The sequence below is a fragment of the Dipodomys spectabilis genome, unplaced genomic scaffold (genome assembly GCF_019054845.1).
Source record: "Dipodomys spectabilis isolate Male_0828 unplaced genomic scaffold, ASM1905484v1 ptg000071l, whole genome shotgun sequence".
Taxonomy (NCBI): domain Eukaryota; kingdom Metazoa; phylum Chordata; class Mammalia; order Rodentia; family Heteromyidae; genus Dipodomys; species Dipodomys spectabilis.
In genome coordinates, this window is record NW_024870748.1 from 2,879,091 (window position 1) to 2,902,586 (window position 23,496).

Genomic DNA, 23,496 nt, shown 5'->3' on the forward strand with positions numbered 1-23,496 from the left:
CTTTGGTGTTGTGTAATATATAGTTTATTCCAAACATTGACTTTGTAAAATCTGTAACAGAGAAATTCTGATACAAGTGTCAGAGGTTTTAAATAAGGATTATGGACCAGCATTAGTATTTAACCACCTTCCTTACAAGGCAATATTAATGAATTCTTATAAAGACCATTGTAATCTACATGTGTAAAGACCATTGGGGCACTGAGCGTTATTGCCATAGTACTTATGTCAAGACTCTCATGCCCAATTATAAGCCTGTGCTACCTTCGGGACTCTTCTCATCTGCTCCTCTAGGCAGGAGAAGACATGAAAGAAAATAGGCTTAAATGAAAGGAGAGGTTTATTATTAATTATTACTACCAATTCTAAACATATATTTGCAGTTTGTAGTAATATACTTGTCCCAAGGAGTTCCATTATTTGGGAGGCGATAATTCATACATTTGTGAATATCTTTTTTAACTTCATAGTTTTCAACAATCATAAAATTAAGCACAAAGTGTTTGGCTGTGGATACTTCTTAATCTTATCATTATTAGGAGCTCAAGGGATAAGAAAGTAAGAAAATTGATTTTAAGAGGAAACTAGAATAAACAAATAGAGTTTATCACTTCTCTGGATGAAATAATACTGCTTTAATATTAATGTACCAATATCCTTACAAAAGTAGATTCATCATTTAAATAAACCACTAGATGGAGAATAGAACTAAAATCTATTAAGACTCTAATATCTAGCAAATATTTGCGCACATATTGGCATGTTTATGAGCCTGTCACAGACAACAGAAAGAGGCAGAAAGAGAGAAAGACACACCTAACCGCAGAAGATTTGCAGAAGCTCTGGGGGAAGGGCAGTAAGGATTTTTGATATTTCTTAATTTACATAGGTACATTTTAGCCCTGGATTACTGCAACCTGTGGGTTCCTACAGCTCTGAGCCACTATGCCTGCTCTTTGGGATTGTAAAGTACACACCTCTGAGAATTTTGGATGGCCTACTCAGTAAGCCAGAAAGAAAGATGGTATACTCTTTTAAACTTCTGTCAGGTTCACCTTTGTTATAACCAATAGGATTAAATAGGTTCTCTCCATTATTCTATGAACAGATGCTAATCTTCAAAGGATGTGTTGCTTTTCCTCCAGAAGTCTGAACTTTCTAATTTCTAGGTTTTATTCATCCCATATCCTATTCTGCAATCCATTGTACAAACAAAACAATAAGTCAATAATTCACCCAGTGAATCAGAGTACCCTGGCAACCCATTTCTGTCTTCCTTGTAGGCTACAGGAGGAATATAACTGGGTTGTGAACTATGCTGACTTTACATCGTGCAATTAGATGATCTGAGGTATAATAGTCAATAGTCCTGCCAGTAGCAGCTGTTTTGTTAAGTCAACCAACTCTCTGAAATAGATTACTTGACAGCAAGAAAAAAGAGAAGGCAGTGGTAAATACCATTTTGCTTTAACTAGGGAAGTAGTCATGTTACCTAATTTTCTTGGTTGTGAAGATACAGGATGGATGCATCTTTGCTTAGATGTTCACAGGCATTTGCCAATGTTTGAAAAAAGAAAAATGGAGACAATATACTTGTAACCTAGCAGGTTAAGAATGTTTGAAAAGAAATGTACTCACTAGATTACATATGTAACCGTAACCCATCTGTACATCACCTTGACAAAAAAATTAAATTAAAGCCGGGCACCGGTGGTTCATGCCTGTAATCCTAGCTCCTCAGGAGGCTGAGATCTGAGGATCATGGAAACTCCGTGAGACTCTTATCTTCAATAAACCACTAGAAAACCAGAAGTGGCACTGTGGTTCAAGTGGTAGATCATTCTCCTTTAGCTGAAGAGGGCAAGGACAGTGCCCAAGCCCAGAGTTCAAGCCCTAGTACTGAAAAATAAAAATTTAAAAAATTAAATTAAATTTAAAAAGATCATTTTTTAAGTAGATTGGTAAAGGACTTTACATTATGGTATAATTTGGAATTTTACATGTTAATATTTAAAAAGTATTCATAATATATTTAACAAGTAAAATCAATGTGTGACCAAAACCTTTTCAGTATGGTCTTGAAGCAAACTCCATTATCTAGTATGTACCATGAAACATGAAATAGATAATTGCCCTGTTTTATCTTATGCTGACAATGTTGCTGTGGTTCCTATTATTAGCCAGTGAAGTATATCAAAAAGAAAATATAAAAAAGTAATGATCCTTAAAGGTTTCCTATTTACTTATACTCAGACCAAAGTTATATGTAGGTATTCAAATTATTTTCAATCCCTAAGTTAATTATTTACTTGCAAGTAGGTAATGGAGGGTTATGAATTAATTGACAGTGAATCATTTAATAAATTAGCTAATAACAAGTATTGTGGAATTTTACAAAGTTTTCTTTTACAGAGCATCATTTTTATTGTCCTGTTACAAATGGTCACCCTATATTTGTTCAAAAAGCAAGGAATAAAAATTATTCTGTTATTTATTATATTGGAGCTCTGAATTTTGAAGCACAGATCAGGGAAAAATAATGATTGTGCCTAAAGTTGTATGAAAATATTTGTTAAATACGGAGAACATACTATATTAATAGTTAGAGAAAACAAAAAGCAAAAGACATTTTTGCAGAGGCCTCCCTGGCCTCTGAAACGTTTCAAATAGAGATTGAAGGAAAAATTGTGCTTATTACTATTCTACCTGAACATGGTTTGGCAGTTTGTTGGAAAAGGTGCCTGGTATTCAGTAGTTCTTCCCCATCTGCACAATTGCAGAGACAAAGGAGCATTGACACCTGATGAGGAGTTCTATATCTCTACTTGAGGGATGAGCTTGTTATCTGTTAGCTTGTGGAGACTCTCATCTGGGATAATGGGAGCAGATGGCACTGTTACAGCAATATTTACAAGAACTGGAGGATGCTCAAAATTTCAACCATGATTTGGCCATTGCTTTAGTTCAACAGTACTCAGCTACAGGATCAGAATACATCAGTGTTGTGTGATTGCTTGTTACTAATTTAGAGGACTGAAATTCCCAATTTGCTTAAGAAGGATTGATGAGAGTGGACTCAAGGTGATACCCTCTAATAGTGCCACTTATCTTGAGTTGCATTTAATATCCTTTCCTAGTTGGGAAAGAAAGGAGTGGAGTTACAGTTAGTGACATGAATTGGAGGCAATCTTAACCTTAGAAATAATTTTAATAGTGAATTTCCACATGTATAAGCTTATAAAAAGATTCTATGTTAACAATAGCAAGGATAGTTTGTTTATCTCTTACTCCCTAAAAGAAAATGTAGAAGATTACAAAACATCCTGATATTTTCATAGGAGTGTTTTACACACATACATATTATTAAAATGTGTTGGGTCAAAAAAATCAAGAATTATAGATTTGATTAGAATATTACTGGCTGCCAGCAATCTTTCCACTTGACAACTTGTAGGTAGCAGAGAGAGTCTTAATAATAAGTATGAACAGGAAAGTAACAATTCTGCATGCGGGACAAAGTTTTATTTCCTGTCATGAATTCAAGCTATGCATGTATTTGTCTTGCATTAGGATCTGGGTCTGAATCATCTTTATATATCCCACACAAAACCTTTCATTTTATTCAATATGTTTATTATGTTCAAGTATATTTTATTTAAATGAATTAAAATTTTTGAAGTTTGAATTGAATCAAGTTTTATTTTATAAAAAAACATAACAGTTGAAGCTCAATTAAGTCAATTAAGTCATTTGATTGTATCCTTTACTTTTCTATCAGCTGTTTAAGCACTAAGGGTACAATATGTATCAGAAAAGTTTTTTGCCAAAATGATCATTAGTTGATACGTTAATTATTTTTAGTTTTTTGTTTTCCCACATGATATATTAGTGAACTATTAAATATAGGTGTATGTTTTTGGAGAGTTGTAAACTTGAAGATCTATTATTAAACCTACCATATAAACGTTGCTTATGCTATATTAATATGCAATGCATATTTAACTAATTTTATTTAGTTCATTTTTTCGGTTACATTACTGTTTATTTACCTGGATTCCCTTTTATTTAACTAGTTCTTTCACGTTACCTAAACAAAATGCAGCATTCTAAATGAACATCACCCAGAATACAAAAAGCTATCTGATAGATTATTTTGTAATGATGTATTTCCAAATGTTGCCTCAAACTATGTGTAGATTACACTAAAGACTTCATTAACTGGAAGATGGCTAATGAAATCATGACAAAGAGGCTCAATTAGGAGATATACTGATATATTGATATACATGTGTCTGCTAGAGGATCAAGTGAAACATGTCATCAAAATAAGCAAATTAGTGAAATCTACTAGCACAGTGTTACAATGGACAGAGTAGTTGTGGTCTTAGCTAGCTCCTCCCCAACATGGAAATTAATGTCATATATAGATGCCTTTGGTAAATTGAAGAAATGGTTTGTCTTTTCAAAAGAAGAAAGTCTGTCTGCATAAACAGAGTGGAAAATGAGAATGTATGTTGAAGAAACTGAATATGTGGGGTATGGTGATAAATATAAGTAGTAAAAATCTACAAACAATGCTCTGTAGGTAGTCATTACATATACTTCCTTTAAGCAAATATCTAAAGCAAATTAATTTTTAGTTAAGCTCAGTAAACATTTGAAATATGTTCATGAAAACTATTTTGGATGATAAGTGAGTGTTGACAGGGACAGAGGAGTAGTCACACATTACTTATGTGAAGCAGTTTCTCAGAGAGCCCTTTTATGGTGCCAGTGGTACCAATGTCTGAATGCTTCTTCCCATATATTAATTCTGGAGGTCTTAATAAGCTTGGACCATAGAGTATGACTTGGGTTCATGAAACTTAGTTCAGATTCAACTTGGCTTATACTTTATTTACTCCTTAATGGTAAACAAGCACAAAAAAAATCCATAGCTCTAATTTTTTTTACTTTTTCCAAAATGGATGAGTCTTTTATTTTTTTGTTTTGTTTTTTAATTTTTTATTGTGAAAATACCATACAGAAGGGTTACAATGACATGGGCAAGGTAATGAGTACATTTCTTATCAAGCATTGTTGCCTCCTCCTTTGTTTCCCCTTTCCATCCCTTCCCATCTCCCCTTCCCACCCCCCCACCCCACCCCACCCCCCGCCCTGCCCCTGCCTGGCCAAAGTTGTAAAGTTCATTTTTCAACATAACGACTTGGACATCTCATTGTTGCAATGGGTCCACCTAGAATACTGTACCCAGCTAAACTCTCCTTCATGACCGAAGGTCAAATAAAAACCTTCCAGAGCAAAGAAAAACTGAAACAATGTATCTTCCCCAAACCAGCCCTACAAAACCAGCCTTACAAAAGATACTTAAGGATGTCCTACACATAGAAAACCAACAAGACCACAATAAAGGCCAAGAAACAGCACCCAAACTGAGAATCCAAGAACCATAGGAAGAACAGAACCCAGTTGCCGCAGCCCCCAAGAAGGTCATGGCTCTATTTTGATTCCCTTTTTATTTCCTGAAGATAAGTTCTCAACTGGTGGTCTGAAATGAGACATCTCTCTCTCTCTCTCAGTGTAAGAGAGCAGTATTATATGATTGTTGTTTCTATACAGTCTCATTGACATTCAGAAACTGATTCAGTTACTCAGGAAGTCATTTCAGGCAAGTTTAATGTCTTCAAATTGTTGCTACATTTGCACCAGGACAATGTCTCCTTCTAAGTACTTAGGTTACAGAGTGTAGGCATTTTCTGTTCATTTCTACCTCAGGATTTACATGGGCAGGTCTAACCATACTCTATCACAGAGCCTTCTAGCCTACCACAGTGATTTCATTAAAAAGTCACTTGAAGAAGGTACATACATACATACATACATATGCATGAAATATAAAAATCAAATAATTTGCCAGGCGCTGGTGGCTCATACATGTAATCCTAGGAGCCTGAGATCTGAGGACTGTGGTTCAAAGCCAGTCCAGGAGGGAAAGTCCATGAAACTCAATTCTCCAATTATCCACCAGAAAACTGGAAGTGGAGCTGTGGCTCCAAGTGGTAGAATGATGGTCTTGAGCAGAAAATGTCAGGGATAGCAGCACCCAGGCCCTGATTTCAAGCCTCATGACTGACATTGAAAGAAAAATCAAATAGTTCCCTATTGGAATATTGCCTAATATTCTTTGAAGTAGAACTTATCCCTGAATAATACAATATTACTGCTTTAATCACAAAACAAATGAAAGAGAGCCCCACCCCAGAAATGAACCAAGCCTAACTGTTATGGAAACTTGTACTCAGAATCAAAAAGACAGAAATGTCTTGCTTTCATTGCTTTCTACTTAATACAATGAATAAATGGCAGAGTAATTTGTTGTTAATTTACTTACTTAGAGATACCATTGTATAAAACTTGTTTAAGTTAGTAAATACATTGTGACATTTTCCAACATTACAGTTATTAAGTTTACACATACTAGAATCAGACCAATTTGGATTTAGGTCACAACTCTGCCATTTACTAACAGCTTGATAATGATCAGTCAGATATTTTCAAGTTGCTGTTTCTTCAACTGTAAAATAGAGGCAGTAATAAATATTTTGTGAGTAGGTATGTATAAAGCAGTAAAGTATCTAGCATATGGAAAACACTAAATAATATTAAATGAACAATGAATGATTAAGCCAAACAAAATCTATAAAACTTGGGTCCTAAAAACCAGGCACTAAAATCCATAAGAAAAAGTTAACTAACCCTAAGTTATTTAGTCATTTGAAACTTGTGAATTGTAGTTGAAAATGATGTTTTGTAGTTTTCCTGGGTTTCTCCATTTCTCCCCAATAGTTTTAAGAAACTATTATCAAAATCATGAGTCAATAGGACAGTTGACTCCTATCCTTTATTCTTCTCTCAAGCACACCAAATACTCTTTATTGATTAGTTATTTTATTATGCTCTCAGTTCCTTTTACTTCAGATAACAAGCTGTTTCATGACTTTCATTTGAGTGTTCTCAATGTGCTCACTTGCATTTTCCCCTACTATTAAGTGATTTTGGGGTGTGCATGCATTTCTAAAGGACTTATTGCAATATCACCTCAGGATTTAGACATTAGAGCAAAGGATGTGAAGAAAAACATTTCCATGCATACAACATTAGTGCTTTGTATTTAGGAAGCACCTTTCATCTGCATGCCTCAAAGATTTTCACAAATATTATCAGATGCTTTATTCACTGGGCCAAGCTGCAAGCAAAATTGTCTTTCAAAGAATTCCATCAAAGTAATCAAACCCCATGAGAAAAGGAGTTGTGAATAGCTGGTTAGTGTCAGAATGTTCAGAAATATTTTAAAATAGTACATATAAAATGCCACCTAACAAAGAATAACTGTTACTTAGAAGTATTGCATTCATATGTAGAATTTTCACAGTAAATACATAAAGTTTATTGTAATGGCATCAACACCAGCAGCCTCCATTGCAAGCTAATAATATCTGAACAATTTTATGATAATGATTTGCTTCACAATGCATCTATATAAAATTATTAGCACATTGGATATTCATCATATCTTATATATTACATTTAAACAATATGGGCACTGGGCCAGAATTGCATGTCAAAAGCTAAGTATTAGTACCATAAAAACTCAGTTACTGTTAATTACCAATAAAGTTATAATTGGAATTGTACCAACTATTAATTTAGATTAGGAATCCACTGTTCTTTTAAAGAACTCAGTGAAGAGTGGGCATGTATTCACATTTGTTGCTGCTGCTGCTACTTTTCTATTGTCTGTTAAGGTAGGTACCTATACCGTATAAAGAAAGGAAAAGGACATCTCCCCTTCTTTCTAGAAATAACCACACCCCATGGGGAAAGTCAAGGCTGTTCTGATGTTAAGATCACTTTCCATTCTCTTAATGAAGTCATTTATCCAGTCTTGCTATGGATACTATGGCTGTGGCTTTGATAATAAAACAATACCCAATTACTTGGGGGGGCATGAAGACAGACCCAAATCGGTACTATCCTTTTTTTATTTTAATACATTTTTATTGTAAAATACTGTACAGAGGGGTTACAGTTACATGATCAAGGTAATGAGTACATTTCCTATCAAGCATTGTGGCCTCCTCCTTTGTTTTTCCCCTACCATCCCTTCCCTCCCACCTTTGTAAGTCACATGAAAATTGACCTTGTTTTAAAATTCAGTCCCATTAGTGCTATGAAAACATATCAGCGTACACATAATCACTATAGAGCTACCATTGGCTTTAAGTACTAGTTAGCCCTCTATTCCCTTCCTCATTGTTCCATCTAACTCACATAACTAATATATTGTAAAACTGGACTATTTGAACAATACGCTTAAGATTGTGAGATTCTTTTTTGTAAGTCTTCTGAAGATATGAATTATTCCTGCTTCCTTGAAGGAAAGCACAGCAATTTAAAGTCATACATTGTGCATATTTTAGGCTCAGAGAAGTGGAGAAGCTCCTCCAAGTTCCTGGGTATGACTACAGCATTAAACTAACTGCATTTTTTTTTTTTGCACTAAGTCATGTCTCTCGGGGTTCAGAATAAACTACATCAATTGCCCTTGTACAACACTTGCTGTTCAACTTATGGCAACCAAGGAAGAGAAAATGTCAAATCTGATTCTGCCATATAATAATTTATCATGAAATCTATGCATGTAATGGGTTAATTTATTTGTAAATATAATTAAATATGCTAATGTACACATCATTTAATATTTCCCTTTAGTTGTCAGTACCAAGTAAGCCAATTTTAGTATTAATTATAAAATTAGTGTGGTCCATACTAATAGTCTGTAACTTATTTGGTGTTGATTATGAAAATACCAGAAACATTTCCTTAGTGAATCTTCTTTAAAAAGGCAACAGAGCAATTTATTTATGCCATTTTTCTTCTGCAAATTAAAGCCTAACCTTATTTACTAATAAAATACTAAGGGAATAAAATAAAATAAATTCTAATTGTACACAACTACCATCCATGATGACTCTCTCTGTATATAGCAAGAACCAAATTGGTTTAAAATGAGTATTATTATAATAAAATGGATTTTTGTAAACTATGAATCACATATAGGGAATTTTTGTTCCAAAAATACACTTCATAATTGTGAAAATTAATGATTATGAGGATAGTTTAGGGTAATTCAACTAATGACTATATAAATAGTACCAATACATAGGTTACTTAGGAAAATAGGTCTAACGTTTGGTTATTTTATGTAAATCTATAGTATAATGTTTGATATATATGTAAAAATCTAAAGTCTAACAATCTTATGAATATTAGATCTGGTTTTTGAAATATATAAATTTAAGAAAGATATCTATGTCAAGTGATAGGTATGTTAACTAGCTTGATCATGGAAATAATTAAACAAGGCATTCAAGATAATATATTGAATTTCTCAATTACATGTGCTTTTCTATTTGTTAATGTTTTTCATTTAAAACACAAAAAAATAAAAATTTAGAAAGTTGATAAAGATTTATCTACACAGAAACATTTGTGGTAATTTGTTATGTACAAAAAACAGAATCCTGGGGCTGGGAAGGTGGCTCAGTGGTAGAGTGCTTGCCTTGCATGCATGAGGCCCTGGGTTCCATTCCTCAGCACCACATAAGCAAAAAGAAAAAAGCCAGAAGTGGCGCTGTGGCTCAAGCGGTAGAGCGCTAGCCTTGAGCTGAAGAGCTAAGGGACAGCACCCAAGCCCAGAGTTCAGGCCCCACGACTGGACCCAAAACAAACAAACAAACAAACAAAAAACCCAAAACCCAAAAACAAGATCCTTCTTTCAAAATGTATTTAAGAATTTAAATTTACATTTAACAATGTTAAACATATGATCAGGGATATCTTATAAATTGCAGGCCTAATGAATGTACTCCTTCATATGGCCTATATTCCGTTAAAAATGATATTAGTTTATAAACATAACATAAGATAAAATAGAATGAAGACCAAAATTATATAGATATTTATTTGAAATGTGACTTTTCATTGTGTATTTTTATGGATTTTGATAATTTGATATGCATAACTTCCTGTATTGTGAAAAATACAGCCTGATAATGCAATTTTTATATCACCATTATTTGAAAGAATTAAGAATGCCTAGCACATAAATATATCTTAGAGTCCTAAATATTACAACAAAAGTTCATTTGTGTAGAATTTTCAGGAATGAAAATACCTTTAAAAAGGAATTTTTTGGGGGGAGAGATGGGAAGGGATGGTAAGGGGAAACAAAGGAGGAGGCAACAATGCTTGATAAGAAATGCACTCATTACCTTACCCCTGTAATTGTAACCACACTGTATGGTATTTTCACAATCAAAAAAAGGAATTTTTGGAAATAAGCTTGAAAATATTTTTTCACTTTGTGTATCAAAGTAAAAAAATCAGCAGAGTGAAAATTTCTATGGAATAAGAGAAAATATTTACACGACATATGGTAAGTGAGTATTTACAAACCATATGTTAAACAGATTAAAGAAGAATTTATACAACTCTATTACAATAATAAAAATAACAATAACCTGATAGACATTTTCTAAAGAGAAAAAGAAGTATTTGAAAGGATGTGTAACATCTTTATTCATCAGAAAAATGCTAATCAAAACATTAAAAAAGAGAAAATAACAAATGCTGGTGAGAATGTGGTAAAATGGATACTTTTATATTGCAAGAAAGTAAAGTGGTGTAGCAGTATGGAAAATAATATGAAGGTTCCTAAAAAATTAAAAATAGAATTAGTATATGATACAATAATCTCACTTCAAGTATATATTTAAAAGAATTGAAAACAGAATCTCAAACTGATATTTTTCCACCCATATTCACTGCAGCATAGTTAAAATAACCAAGAGTTGTAAGCATCCCAACCACTGAAAGATTAGTGAATAAAAAATTGTGGCACATATACAATGGAATATTATTCATTCTTAAAAAGGAAAGAAACCCTGCCATTTGCATGCTTGAACCTAGAGTCTTTAAACTAAGTGAAATAAACTATACACAGATAGACAAATAGGACATCAAACTATACAAATGAGTAATTTAAAATACTTAAAAAACCCACAAAATCTTCAAAACAGAAAATGAGTACACTTCTATAGAGATGGAGAAAAAATAGTTGGTCAATCAGTATAAGTTTTCAATAATGAAAATGAAAATGTTTTAAAAGCAGACACTCTGAAAACATTACAGGATGGAATAGGAGAAACCCTAGGTCTCCTAGGCACAGGCCGAAATTTTCTTAATAGAGACCCAGAAACACAACAAATCAAAGAAATTTTGGACAAATGGGACTGCATGAAATTGCAGAGCTTTTGCATAGCAAAGGACATAGCTAGCAAGATCAATAGAAAGCCCACAGATTGGGAGAAGATCTTTACTAGCCATACAATAGACAAGGGTCTCATATCTAAAATATACCTGGAACAAAAAAAATTAAATCCCCAAAAAACAAATCTTCAAAGAAACAACTGCCCAATAAATAAGTGGGCTAAAAACTTAAAGAAAAATTTCTCTGAAGGGGAAAGAAGGATGGCCAATAGACACATGAAGAAATGCTCAACCTCCCTAGCCATAAAGGAAATGCAAATCAAAACAACATTGAGATACCACCTCACCCCAGTTAGAATGTCTATCATCAAGAACTCTAATAACAAGAGATGCTGGAGGGGATGTGGACAGAAGGGAACCTTACTACATTGTTGGTGGGACTGTAAACTTGTTCAACCACTTTGGAAAGCAGTATGGAGGTTCCTCAAAAGACTCCACATAGAGCTCCCCTATGACCCAGCAATCCCACTTTTGGGCATTTACCCAAATGATCACAAACAAGACCATACTAAAACTAGTAGCACAACTATGCTTATTGCAGCATTATTTACCATAGCTAAGATATGGAACCAACCCAGATGCCCCTCAGTAGATTAATGGATCAAGAAAATGTGATATATATGCACAATGGAATTCTATGCTGCCATCAGAAAGAATGACATTGCCCCATTTGTTTGAAATGGAAAGCCTCGGAAAAAATTATATTAAGTGAAGTAAGCCAGGCCCAAAGAAACATAGGTCCCATGGTTTCCCTTATTTGCAATAACTAGTATATGTCCGAGTCAAGCAGAAAAGGCCAGATAAGTTGATGTTAGGTGAAATGAACTCTAAGATAAGAACTAAAATGTTTTTTTCTTCTTTCATGCAATTGTTTCTAACACGTTTATAAGATAATTTCTATGTTGCTTTGTATGTCCCTCCCCCATGGTATAATCCCTGCTTTCACTGTATTTGATGTTGGTATAATTTGTGGATGGGAAGGGCAAAAACAAATCGTTTAACTAGGGATACAGGTGGACCCATTGCAACATTGAGATGTACAAGTCATTATGTCGAAAAACGAGCTTTACAACTTTGGTGTGTGTGGGGGGATTGGGTAGGGGGAGGTGGGGTAAGTATGGGAAGGGATGGAAAGGGGAAACAAAGAAGAGGCAACAATGCTTGATAAGAAATGTACTCGTGAGGTTCCGGGAAGATGGCGGAGGAGAAGCTGGAATCTGAACAAGCTCTCGCATAGAAAGCAGGTTTAGAGTTCCAGTGAACAGTCCTAAGCCAGAGAATCACACCAAGTGTGCCATCACAGGACAGAGAGTTAGACAAGAGAGGGGAAGCCAAGACAAGGAGACACATCTGAGCGCCTGCCAGCAGCCGCGGCGGCGGCAGGGTCGCGGCGGGGACCGCAGCCGCGGCCATACCTGAGCGCTCAAACAGAGAGTCCGGGACGAAGGAGCCAGACGCAGCGGGTGAGAGGATTCTACTCAACACCAGCAAGAACCGACAAGGAGCGGACATCTTCATCCTGCAGTTTGCAGACCAGAGACGACCCAGGATCCAAGACTCGGGGTGAGTAGAAGCCCGACATCCTCACTCCTTCTCCGGGAGCAGAGGAGGGAAGGCCACCCCTCCCCCCCCAGCACTGGTGATCTCCATCTTGGATACCGACAAAGCTCGGAGGAGCTGCTAGCTCCAACTCAGGCCTTGGAATAAAACGAGTCATATAACAGGTCACAAGAACTTAAACGGCAAAGTGACCTGCCAGACTCAGCTCCATCCAGGGAAAAGTCACCCAGCTCAGGCACCAGCCATTGGAGTGGCTTTCCTCACTGGGTAACCAGAGCCAGAGGCTGCCCCTCCCTCTAGCAGCCTCCACAATCAATTGAAAAAACAGAAACCCTGAGAATGGCTCCAGGGTGGGTTCTGTGAATTTTTCACAAAATAGCCCCAGGGAAAAGCTACTGTTTGTTGAAAGGCCTCAACTCTACCAGAACCTAGCCTCATCACCCCTCTTTTGTGATTCTCAAAGCAGATCACCCTCCCATTAAACTAACCTGGGAGGGGGATCTCAAAATCTTGGGTAAAGCAGAGCATTTTTCTGCCTGTTTGAACAAACTGACTCAAGAAACCAATCAAGCCACAGGACCTCAAGCTGACCAGAGACTTCAACAAGAGGCTGGGTACAGACAAAAGGGAGATACAGGATTCTTCCCACCCCTCCCAAAAAAATAAAAAAAAAAAAATCAAAGAGCTTTTTTTTCTTTTCTTTTTTCTTTTCTTTTTTTTTTTTTTTTTTGGTACCTTATATATATAAAATTTTTTTTTCCTTTTCTAAAACTTTTATTAATCTTAAATTGTTGCCTTTTTTGAAAAAATAATTGTTTTCCAGTAACTTTTTTTCCCCTCTTATAATTTTTATTTTAGGAATACGTGAATGTACGTTTTCCTTTCTTTTCTTGTCTTCTCTCTCTTTTTCTTTCTTTCTTAATTATCTTTTTGTTTTTTGTCTAGCTCTACTGAACTTCTGATCTTTTTTTTTCGCCCTTTCTTATCCTTTTCACCTTTTCCTTTCTTTTGTTCTTCTGTATGTGACTTAACTCTTGCCCTGCACATCCTCAGATAAACCCATAGTTAACTAGTAGACCCTATCCCCCATTGTGTACACACTTAATCCACAAATTTATTACTCAATCCAAAACCTCTGAGACTTAAATTCCTTAATAGCAGTACTACCTCTTTATACCTATATAATATTTTAAGCATTTTTTAAGTTTTTCACATCTCCTCTATCTCCCTCCTTTTTTCTCATTATATTCACATTCCTCCCTAAATAGATGGTCTTTCAATCTCCATAACTATATTAATTTTTACGTTTCTAATTTTTTTTCTGGTGTCTTTTCATTTCCCTTTCCCTTTCTTCTTTTTCTCTCCCTCTCTACTTGCATCCTACCCAACCTATTTCCTGCATTGAGATTAGGACATAGTTAACTCTCCCTGTGCCTCCCCACACCAATCTATTCCTAATTTTTACCCACATCTCTCCCTAACCCTAAAAATTTCTGGTTTTCCAAATTCTTCTCTGCGGTTCGAAGCCCATTAACATATACTTGTTTGATGTTGAATAGATGTATATGTTGAACTAGATTGTATCTGTAGACTATTGACTGTATAAATGCAAACGTTGGTTGATGGTTGCCTTAAGATAGTGTTCTAGCACAAAACTGGTGCTATTTTCATCTCAAATGGGCAGAGTAAGCCGGAAAAACACAAGAAAAATGGCAAATCCGGGTATCTCAATTCCCAATCTTGATAATCAGGGGTCAGATCAGATAATGAACAATCCAGAGGAGAGTTCCCAAATAGCTCTACAAACACTGGTGGCAAACATGATAAATGAGAAGTTTGACAACTTACAAAGGACTCTGTATGAGCGTGATAGGGAGAGAGAGGAGGCATCCCAAAAGTTTATACAGGAATATCATAAGCGTGAGGAAGCTACTCAAAAACTGATACAGGATTTGCGTGAACAACTTGAGAATACTCAAAGAGAAAGGGAGGAATGGCGTGAGCAGGCTGAGAACACTCAAAGAGAACTGCAGGAATACCACGAACGGGAGGAAAGAGAACTGCAGGAATCCCACAAACGGGAGGAAGCTAATCAAAGAGTAATTCAGGAATTGAGAGACCAGGTAGAGAACACACAAAGATCACTAAAGGCATTCATGGAATCCATTAACAAAGAGCTGAAGGAAGTCAGGGAGACCACAAAGGGAATGCTGAATGGAACCCAACAGAAGGAATGGGAGTCCAAAGAAACCATAACCAATCAACTAAGTGATTTGAGGACAAACACTGAACACCAAATTAAGGAAGTAAAGAAATTCATACAAGACCTAAAACAGAGCTTCAACAAAGAACTTGAAGCCATCAAAGCTGACCAATTAGAAGGAAAAGAGATAAAAAACAAAGTAGAGAGTCTTGACAGCAGGTTAGACCATGCAGAAGATCGAATCTCAGGGATTGAAGACAGCCTAGATATTATAGAGAAAGAACATACAACCATCCAAGACAAGTCCAAGAAGTATGATAGATCTATCCAACACCTGGAAGACACCATCAGAAGGACTAATCTAAGGATAATGGGTGTAGAGGAGCACCTAGAAACAGAAGTTAATGGTCTAGGAAATTTGTTTAACAGGATCCTAGCAGAGAACTCCTACATCAACAAATTGGAGAGATCTGAAACTAACAATTTAATGACACATCTAAACCTCCTTGAAAAAGAGCAGCAAGATAAACCCCAATCCAGTAGATGGAAAGAAATAATCAAAATTAAATCAGAATTAAATGAATTAGAATCCAAAAAAACTATAGAAAGAATCAACAAAACAAAGAGTTGGTTCTTCGAAAAACTTAACAAAATTGACAGACCCTTAGCAAATCTTATCAGAAAAAGAAGAGAACACACCCAAATTAATAAACTCAGAGATGAGAATGGAAACATCACCATGGAAACAACCAAGATTCAGAACATTATAAGGGAATACTTCTCAAAACTTTATGCTAATAAGTTTGAGAACTTGACAGAAATGGACCTTTTCCTAGCAAATATTGACATGCCAAAACTAAACCAAGATGAGTTAAACCAGCTTAACAGGCCCATATCAAGCATTGAAATAGAAACAGCAATAAGAGACCTCCCAGCTAAGAAAAGTCCAGGACCAGATGGTTTTACAGCGGAATTTTACAAGGCCTTCAAAGCAGAGCTCACACCAATACTCCTCCAACTCTTCAATGAAATTGAAAGAGAAAGCTCACTACCGAACACATTCTATGAAGCCATCATAACCCTCATCCCAAAACCAGGCAGGGACTTATCAAAGAAAGAGAACTATAGACCCATTTCTTTGATGAACATTGATGCAAAACTTCTCAACAAAATTTTGGCCAATCGACTTCAACAATTCATCCAAAAAATCATACACCACGATCAAACAGGATTCATTTCAGGGATGCAAAGCTTGTTCAATATACGCAAATCAATTAGTATTATTCATCACATCAACAGGAGCAAGAATAAGAACCACATGGTTATCTCAATAGACGCAGAAAAAGCATTCGACAAGATCCAACACCCCTTCATGATGAAGGTTTTGGAAAAATTAGGAATCCATGGAACATTCCTCAATACAATAAAGGCTGTATATGACAAACCTACAGCCAGCATTATACTCAATGGTGAAAAACTAAAGCCATTTCCTCTTAACTCAGGAACAAGACAAGGATGCCCACTCTCTCCACTTCTCTTCAATATACTATTAGAATGCCTAGCTACAGCAATAAGACAAGATGCAGACATAAAGGGGATCCAAATAGGGAAAGAAGAAATAAAACTCTCCCTCTTTGCAGATGACATGATCTTGTATTTAAAGAATCCCATAGACTCCACTCCCAAATTACTCAAGCTGATTCAAAACTTTGGCAAAGTAGCAGGTTATAAAATTAACCCCCAAAAATCAATGGCTTTTCTGTATGCCAACAATGAGAAAAGTGTGGCTGAAATTAGGAAAGCAACTCCATTTGTAATAGCCCCACATAAAATAAAATACCTAGGAATTAACTTAACCAAAGAAGTGAAGGACCTCTATGAGGAAAACTTTAAAATCTTGAAGAAGGAAATCAACACAGAACTTAAAAAATGGCAAAACCTCCCATGCTCTTGGATTGGAAAGATTAACATCGTGAAAATGGCAATACTTCCCAAGGCTATCTACAAATTCAACGCAATACCTATCAAAATTCCACCCTCATTCTTCAAGGAAATAGAAGAGGCAATCCAAAAATTCATATGGAACAATAAAAGACCCCGAATAGCAAAAACGCTCCTCATTGGAAAGAACACTGCTGGAGGAATATCAATACCAAATTTCAAACTCTACTATAAAGCCATAGTAATCAAAACAGCTTGGTATTGGCATAAGAACAGACCTCAGGACCAATGGAATAGAATTGAAAACCCAGAAATGAACCTACAGACCTATAGCCATCTAATCTTCGATAAGGGAGCTAAAACAATAGAATGGAAGACAGACAGCCTCTTCAGTAAATGGTGCTGGCAAAACTGGTTAACTACATGTAGAAAACTAAACCTAGACCCTTATATAACACCCTGCACCAGAATCAACTCCAAATGGATCAAAGACCTTGAACTCAAAGCATACACTCTGAAAACATTACAGGATGGAATAGGAGAAACCCTGGGTCTCCTTGGCTCAGGCCGAAATTTTCTGAATAGAGACCCGGAAACACAACAAATCAAAGAAAGGTTGGACAAATGGGATTGTATAAGGTTGCAGAGCTTCTGCAGGGCAAATGACATAGCTAGCAAGATCAATAGAAAGCCCACGGACTGGGACAAGATCTTTACTAGCCATACAACGGACAAGGGTCTCATATCTAAAATATACTTGGAACTCAAAAAATTAAAACACCCAACAACAAATCCTCAAAGAAACAACTGCCCAATAAGTAAGTGGGCGAAAGACTTAAAGAGAAGCTTCTCTGAAGAAGAAAGAAGGATGGCCAATAGACACATGAAGAAATGTTCAACATCCCTAGCCATAAAAGAAATGCAAATCAAAACAACATTGAGATATCACCTCACTCCAGTTAGAACGGCAAAAATCAAGAACTCTAACAACAACAGATGCTGGAGGGGATGTGGACAGAAAGGAACCTTACTTCATTGTTGGTGGGAAGTTCCTCAAAAGACTTCACATAGAGCTCCCCTATGACCCAGCAATCCCACTTTTGGGCATTTACCCTAATGTTTACAAACAAGACCACACTAAAGCTACCAGCACAACTATGTTTATTGCAGCATTATTTACCATAGCTAAGATCTGGAACCAACCCAGATGCCCCTCAGTAGATGAATGGATCAAGAAAATGTGGTATATATACACAATGGAATTCTATGCCTCCATCAGAAAGAATGACATTGCCCCATTTGTTAGGAAATGGAAAAACTTGGAAAAAATTATATTAAGTGAAGTAAGCCAGGCCCAAAGAAACGTAGGTCCCATGGTTTCCCTTATTTGTTATATCTAGTATATGTACGAGTCAAGCGGAAAAGGTCAGATAATGTGATGTCAGGAAAATGAACCCTTAGATGTGTATTTTAATGTTTTTTTTCTTTCATGCATGTGTTTCTAACACATTTATAAGATTATCTCTTTGTTGCTTTGTATGTCCCTCCTCCACAGTATAACCCCTGCTTTCACTATATTTGATGTCAGTATAACTTGTGGAGGAGATGGGGAAAAACCAGTTGTTTAAGGATACAGGTGGACCTGTTGCAACAATGAGAAGTACAAGTTGTCATGTCCAAAACGAGCTTTACAACGTTGGTGGTGGGGGGGGGGAGGGGAAGGATTGGGATTAGGGGGTGAGGGGGGAGGCTGGGAAGGGATGTGAAGGGTAAACAAAGGAGGAGGCTGCAATGCTTGGTAAGAAATGTACGCATTATCCTGCCCATGTAACTGTAACTCCTCTGTACAGTATGTTCACAAATAAAATTAAATTAAATTAAAAAAAAAAAAAAAAGAAATGTACTCGTTATCTTGCCCCTGTAATTGTAACTCCTCTGTATGGTATTTTCACAATAAAAAAATAAAGAACTGTTAAACAACATTATTCCATAATTATCACTACTATACACATAATATAGGCTAATATGGTAAATTTTATGGTATATAGTCTTTTTTTGGGGGGGAGTCCAGTCAGGGGCCTGAACTCTGGGCCTGGGCGCTGTCCCTCAGCTCTTCAGCTCAAGGCTAGTGCCCTACCACTTGAGCCACAGCTCCACTTCCAGCTTTTTTCTTTCTGCTTATGTGGTGCTGAGGAATCGAACCCAGGGCCTCAGGCATGCAAGGCAAGTGCTCTACCACTGAGCCACCTTCCCAGCCCCGGTATATATTCTTTTATTACTGATTTTTTTTATTATGAAATACTGTACAGTGAGTATTTTTATGACCTTCATTTGTTTGGGCTTTACAAATACTAATACAAAATGTGTTCAACTGGCAGAAGACCATGGGCTAAAGAGAAAGGAATTGAAAACAAAATGTTTACCAAGTTTATCTATTCTAATGTTACAATGTCAGATATTGAGACCTAATTGACTTCTTGTGCCCAACCATGATGAACATAACTCAGTCTTCTTTGAGGTTTAGTTTCTTAGTAGCAGCTTTTGGTTGTAGTTTCTTGTTTTGACATATAAAATCACTTCTCCCAACTTCTATCATCCATTCTTCCCAAGATTTCATTTCATTCTCATAACGAATTTTATTGTCTTCAGAAAGTTGATAATACACCTGCTTTTTCATTTAAAGTGTTCAGTTTTTCCTTAGATGATGAATCTATGGTTTCTGGAAATTTTTCAGCTATAAAAATGTTGTAAGCTGAATGAGGTTTTTTTTTTTTTTTTTTGGTTTTCCAAGAGGTGTTAACTCCCTCTTTTTATTAATACTTTTCTTTTCAAACGTCTTTGTATGATTACTTTTTCCAAAAACAGCAGCTGACTTGGAGTAAGCTATTCTTGAATTGTTTATTTCTTTTTTGTATATTTTCCAGTCTGTCTTTAAAGCATCTTCATATATTTTTTTCTTTGATTCGGGAAGTCCCCTCCATACCTCTGCAATTTGTCTAATTAGTTCTTAACTTTTTACATCTGGGTTCTGAGCTATAAATACTGGTAGCTGTTCTTTATAAAATCGAAGGTAGGAAGTCATGGGTTTCTTTGGATAACTACTCAAGGCGGATGAAAAGTATTTTGGAAAATACACAAAACTGAAAGGTGAATACAGGCGACTCCCACAGCCAGTGCACAGCTCTGCTCCAGATCTTCCCAGTGCCCTCAGCGCGCCCCACAGGCCCTGGGAAAGCAATATCATGCCACCTAACCAGACAGAAGCCAGGACCCAATCTCGCAGAACCTCCCATTCACAACCGTGGAGCCCCCCCACTTGAACATGCTTGCAGACGCCAAGGGTTTGTTATCATGCCCGCCACTCAAGAGGCACTATTGTAATTATATTTTATGGCTTATTCTTCAGTTTGAATAATAAGAAGAGAAAACAAGTGACTATATTGGGAAAATTGGGGGTTTCAAGTTATACTAATGCAATTAATCATCAAGAAGTGGTGGTATAGATGTATATATTTAAATAAATGACTCAGGAAATAGCCATTAACACAGTTTAGCTTGCCATAGCAAAACATCATGGACTGGGTAGCTTAATAACAATAATGTACTTTCTCACACTTTAAAGGCTAGAACTGCAGATTTGAATCGCCATTATCTATTTCTCGAGGAGGGCTGTATTTCCCAGGGTGTAAATGGTGGTCTTTCTTGCTATGTCCTTACATCATGAGGAGAGACTGTCTCTTTTTAAGAGGATTCATGTATCCTAAGTCCATAGTTTTATGACTTAGTCTAAATCTATTTCCTAAGGGCTCTATCTCAAAATATAATCAAATTAGTAGTTAGGTTTCATAATTATGGTATCATCCTTACCAGATTTTAAACAAAAGAATTTTGAGAAAACACAGTTCAGTGCACAGTATCAAGTAATCTGGAGAGTATATTCACATAACATAAATGTTATCTGGGTGATGGTTGCTACTGACTGCAAATCTAGCTACTCAGGAGACCTGAGGAACAAGGTTTGAAGCCAGCCTGGGCAGGAAAGTCTGTGAGACTCTTACCTCCAATAAAATACCCATAGAAAGTTGGAAGTGGCTTTGTGGCTCACATGGTGGAGAGATGGCCTTGAGAACCAAGCGGTTCAGGGACAGCATCCAGGCCCTGAGTTCAAGCCCGAGAATTGGCAAAAACAGAGATATTTTCTAGGATGTGTTTTGAAATTTTATTTTATGCCACATCTTATTTTTATACTATGGATAACATTTCAAAGGCATAAAGCTTTTAAACTTATTTTTTTACTATACTTTTCATCCTCTGCTACAGAGCATAATTTATGAGCTAACATGTCTTTAAAAACTGTTATGCTTATTTGGAATTAAGATATCCAAATTCTAATATAATTAATCAAGGACAGGTCAGGTCTGAGACATACTGAATAAATTATTTTCTACTGTTTTTAATTACTTTCATATTCCATACTGATGTATAAATACTATTCCATTTATTTATCATTCCCATCATCGTTCTCATTATAAGATGTGGTAAGTTATTCTGATTATAAATTTGCTAGTACAATAAATAAATACATTTAAATATACGATGAGGAAAAATGAAACATGGAAAATTTAAATTATTTTCCCAAGATTGTATGGGTAATCAGTGGTGGCATTTGACCTAAATATACCTTTATTCCAAGTTATAATATTACTCTTTCCACCTTTATGCCAAATGGTCAGCATGGTGTCTACGTTACAAAATATAACCTTTATGTTGGAGCTAGAGGAGCAAGATAGATATTTGTGTTCTTTTTACTAACCTCATTCCCCAAATTACAGAAGTTAACATGCCATTTACCACTTTCTTCTCTTTCCCTAACAGATGCATCTGCTTGAAAAATTGCTGCAAACAACAAAAGGTCACCAAAAAAGAAAGTACATGGAAGAGGTTAAGTATATACATATTAACACAATTGGCTGATACGAAAAGAGACTTTAGTGGCAGAGCTGAGGGAGAAAAAGTGAACAAACTAGTCTACAAGGCTTCACAAAAAAGTTGAATGATACATACAGAAGAGAAATGGCCTGAGTGAGACAGAGTAGAATACGTAGCTGACTTAAAGAATGAATGACATATGGAACATGATAGTCAAAATAAATAAAGGAATTAAAGATACAAAATATAGACTTGAAAATGCTGACTTAATACTTTGCCTAACCCCAAACCAGTTATTTACTTCTTTCATCAAGAATTTCTACTTCCTGAATACAGTTACAGTTGTGAACCACTTTGCATACCTAAATTCTATTATCAGATACATATGCATTCCTGGCCTTGTTACACACATATGTGTCCATCTTGAAAAGCTTAGGGTTACTGTGAAGATATGAAGCTTGGGTTTTCCCAGGCGCTGATCTACTATTTTCAATGGAGTTACCACTACTAACTACTATATTAATCCATATGCTATGGATTATTATTATTATTATTATTGCATATTCACACATTTGTAATCATTTTACAAATTGTCTACATATCAGTGAAGATAAGCCTGTATTTTAGAATCATTTACTTGTGCTTGATGAAGGGATCAGTTCTATGTAAGCATTTGAATAGTGGGATCAGGTAAAAGACACAGTGCTATCCCTTGGACATAGAATTAAGTTGAAATATTCTCCTTGGGCATGACTTTATTTTGTGAAAAGCATTCAAAAAGAGTAAAATATACTTTTATCCTTCAAGAAACAGACTGGGACAAGCAGAAAAAGTCAAAAGCTATGTACATATGACCATATAAGATGATGCTAAGTGAAATGAACTTCAAGATATGGACACTAAAGGTTTTAGCTTTGTCGCTGCTGTTTTTAATGTATTATGTGATTTTTTTTTTGTTTCTTTTGTATGCTCTTCCCCGATGGTATAACCCCTGTTTACATTGTATTTGATTCTGGTGCCCTGCATCTTGTATATACATTTTTCTAATTTGGGGAGGGGAAGGGAAATAACAAAATACTGAAACAGGGATACAGGTTGACCCATTGTAACAACGAGATGTACCTGACACTATGTTGAAAACGAACTTTACAACTTGATGTGGGGGAGGTGGGTAGGGAAGGGATGGTAGGGGGAAAGCAAAGGGGGGATAACAATGCTCAATAGGAAATGTACTCATTACCTTACTCTTGTTACTGTAACTCCTCTGTACAGTATCTTTACAATAAAAAATAATAAAAAAGAAACAGACTGGGACCTTATTGACTTGTATTGTGACCACATCATTTTGAATTACTTTTCCTCTACTTCCTGGAAAATCAGTAAGTGGGAAAGACATTTGCTGGTACATCTTGATTATTTAACATTTAACTATTGTTTGCCAGTTTTAGCTGAACTTTGCCCCAATATGTATC

General features: G+C 35.9%; 1 protein-coding gene and 1 pseudogene across 3 annotated transcripts in view; both read right to left on the reverse strand.

Annotated features, from left to right (window-relative positions):
• Tenm1 (teneurin transmembrane protein 1) overlaps positions 1 to 23,496 on the reverse strand; it is a 599,693-nt gene that overhangs the window by 375,485 nt on the left and 200,712 nt on the right. The window lies entirely within an intron of this gene.
• On the reverse strand, positions 19,599 to 20,381 carry LOC122109937 (annotated as a pseudogene).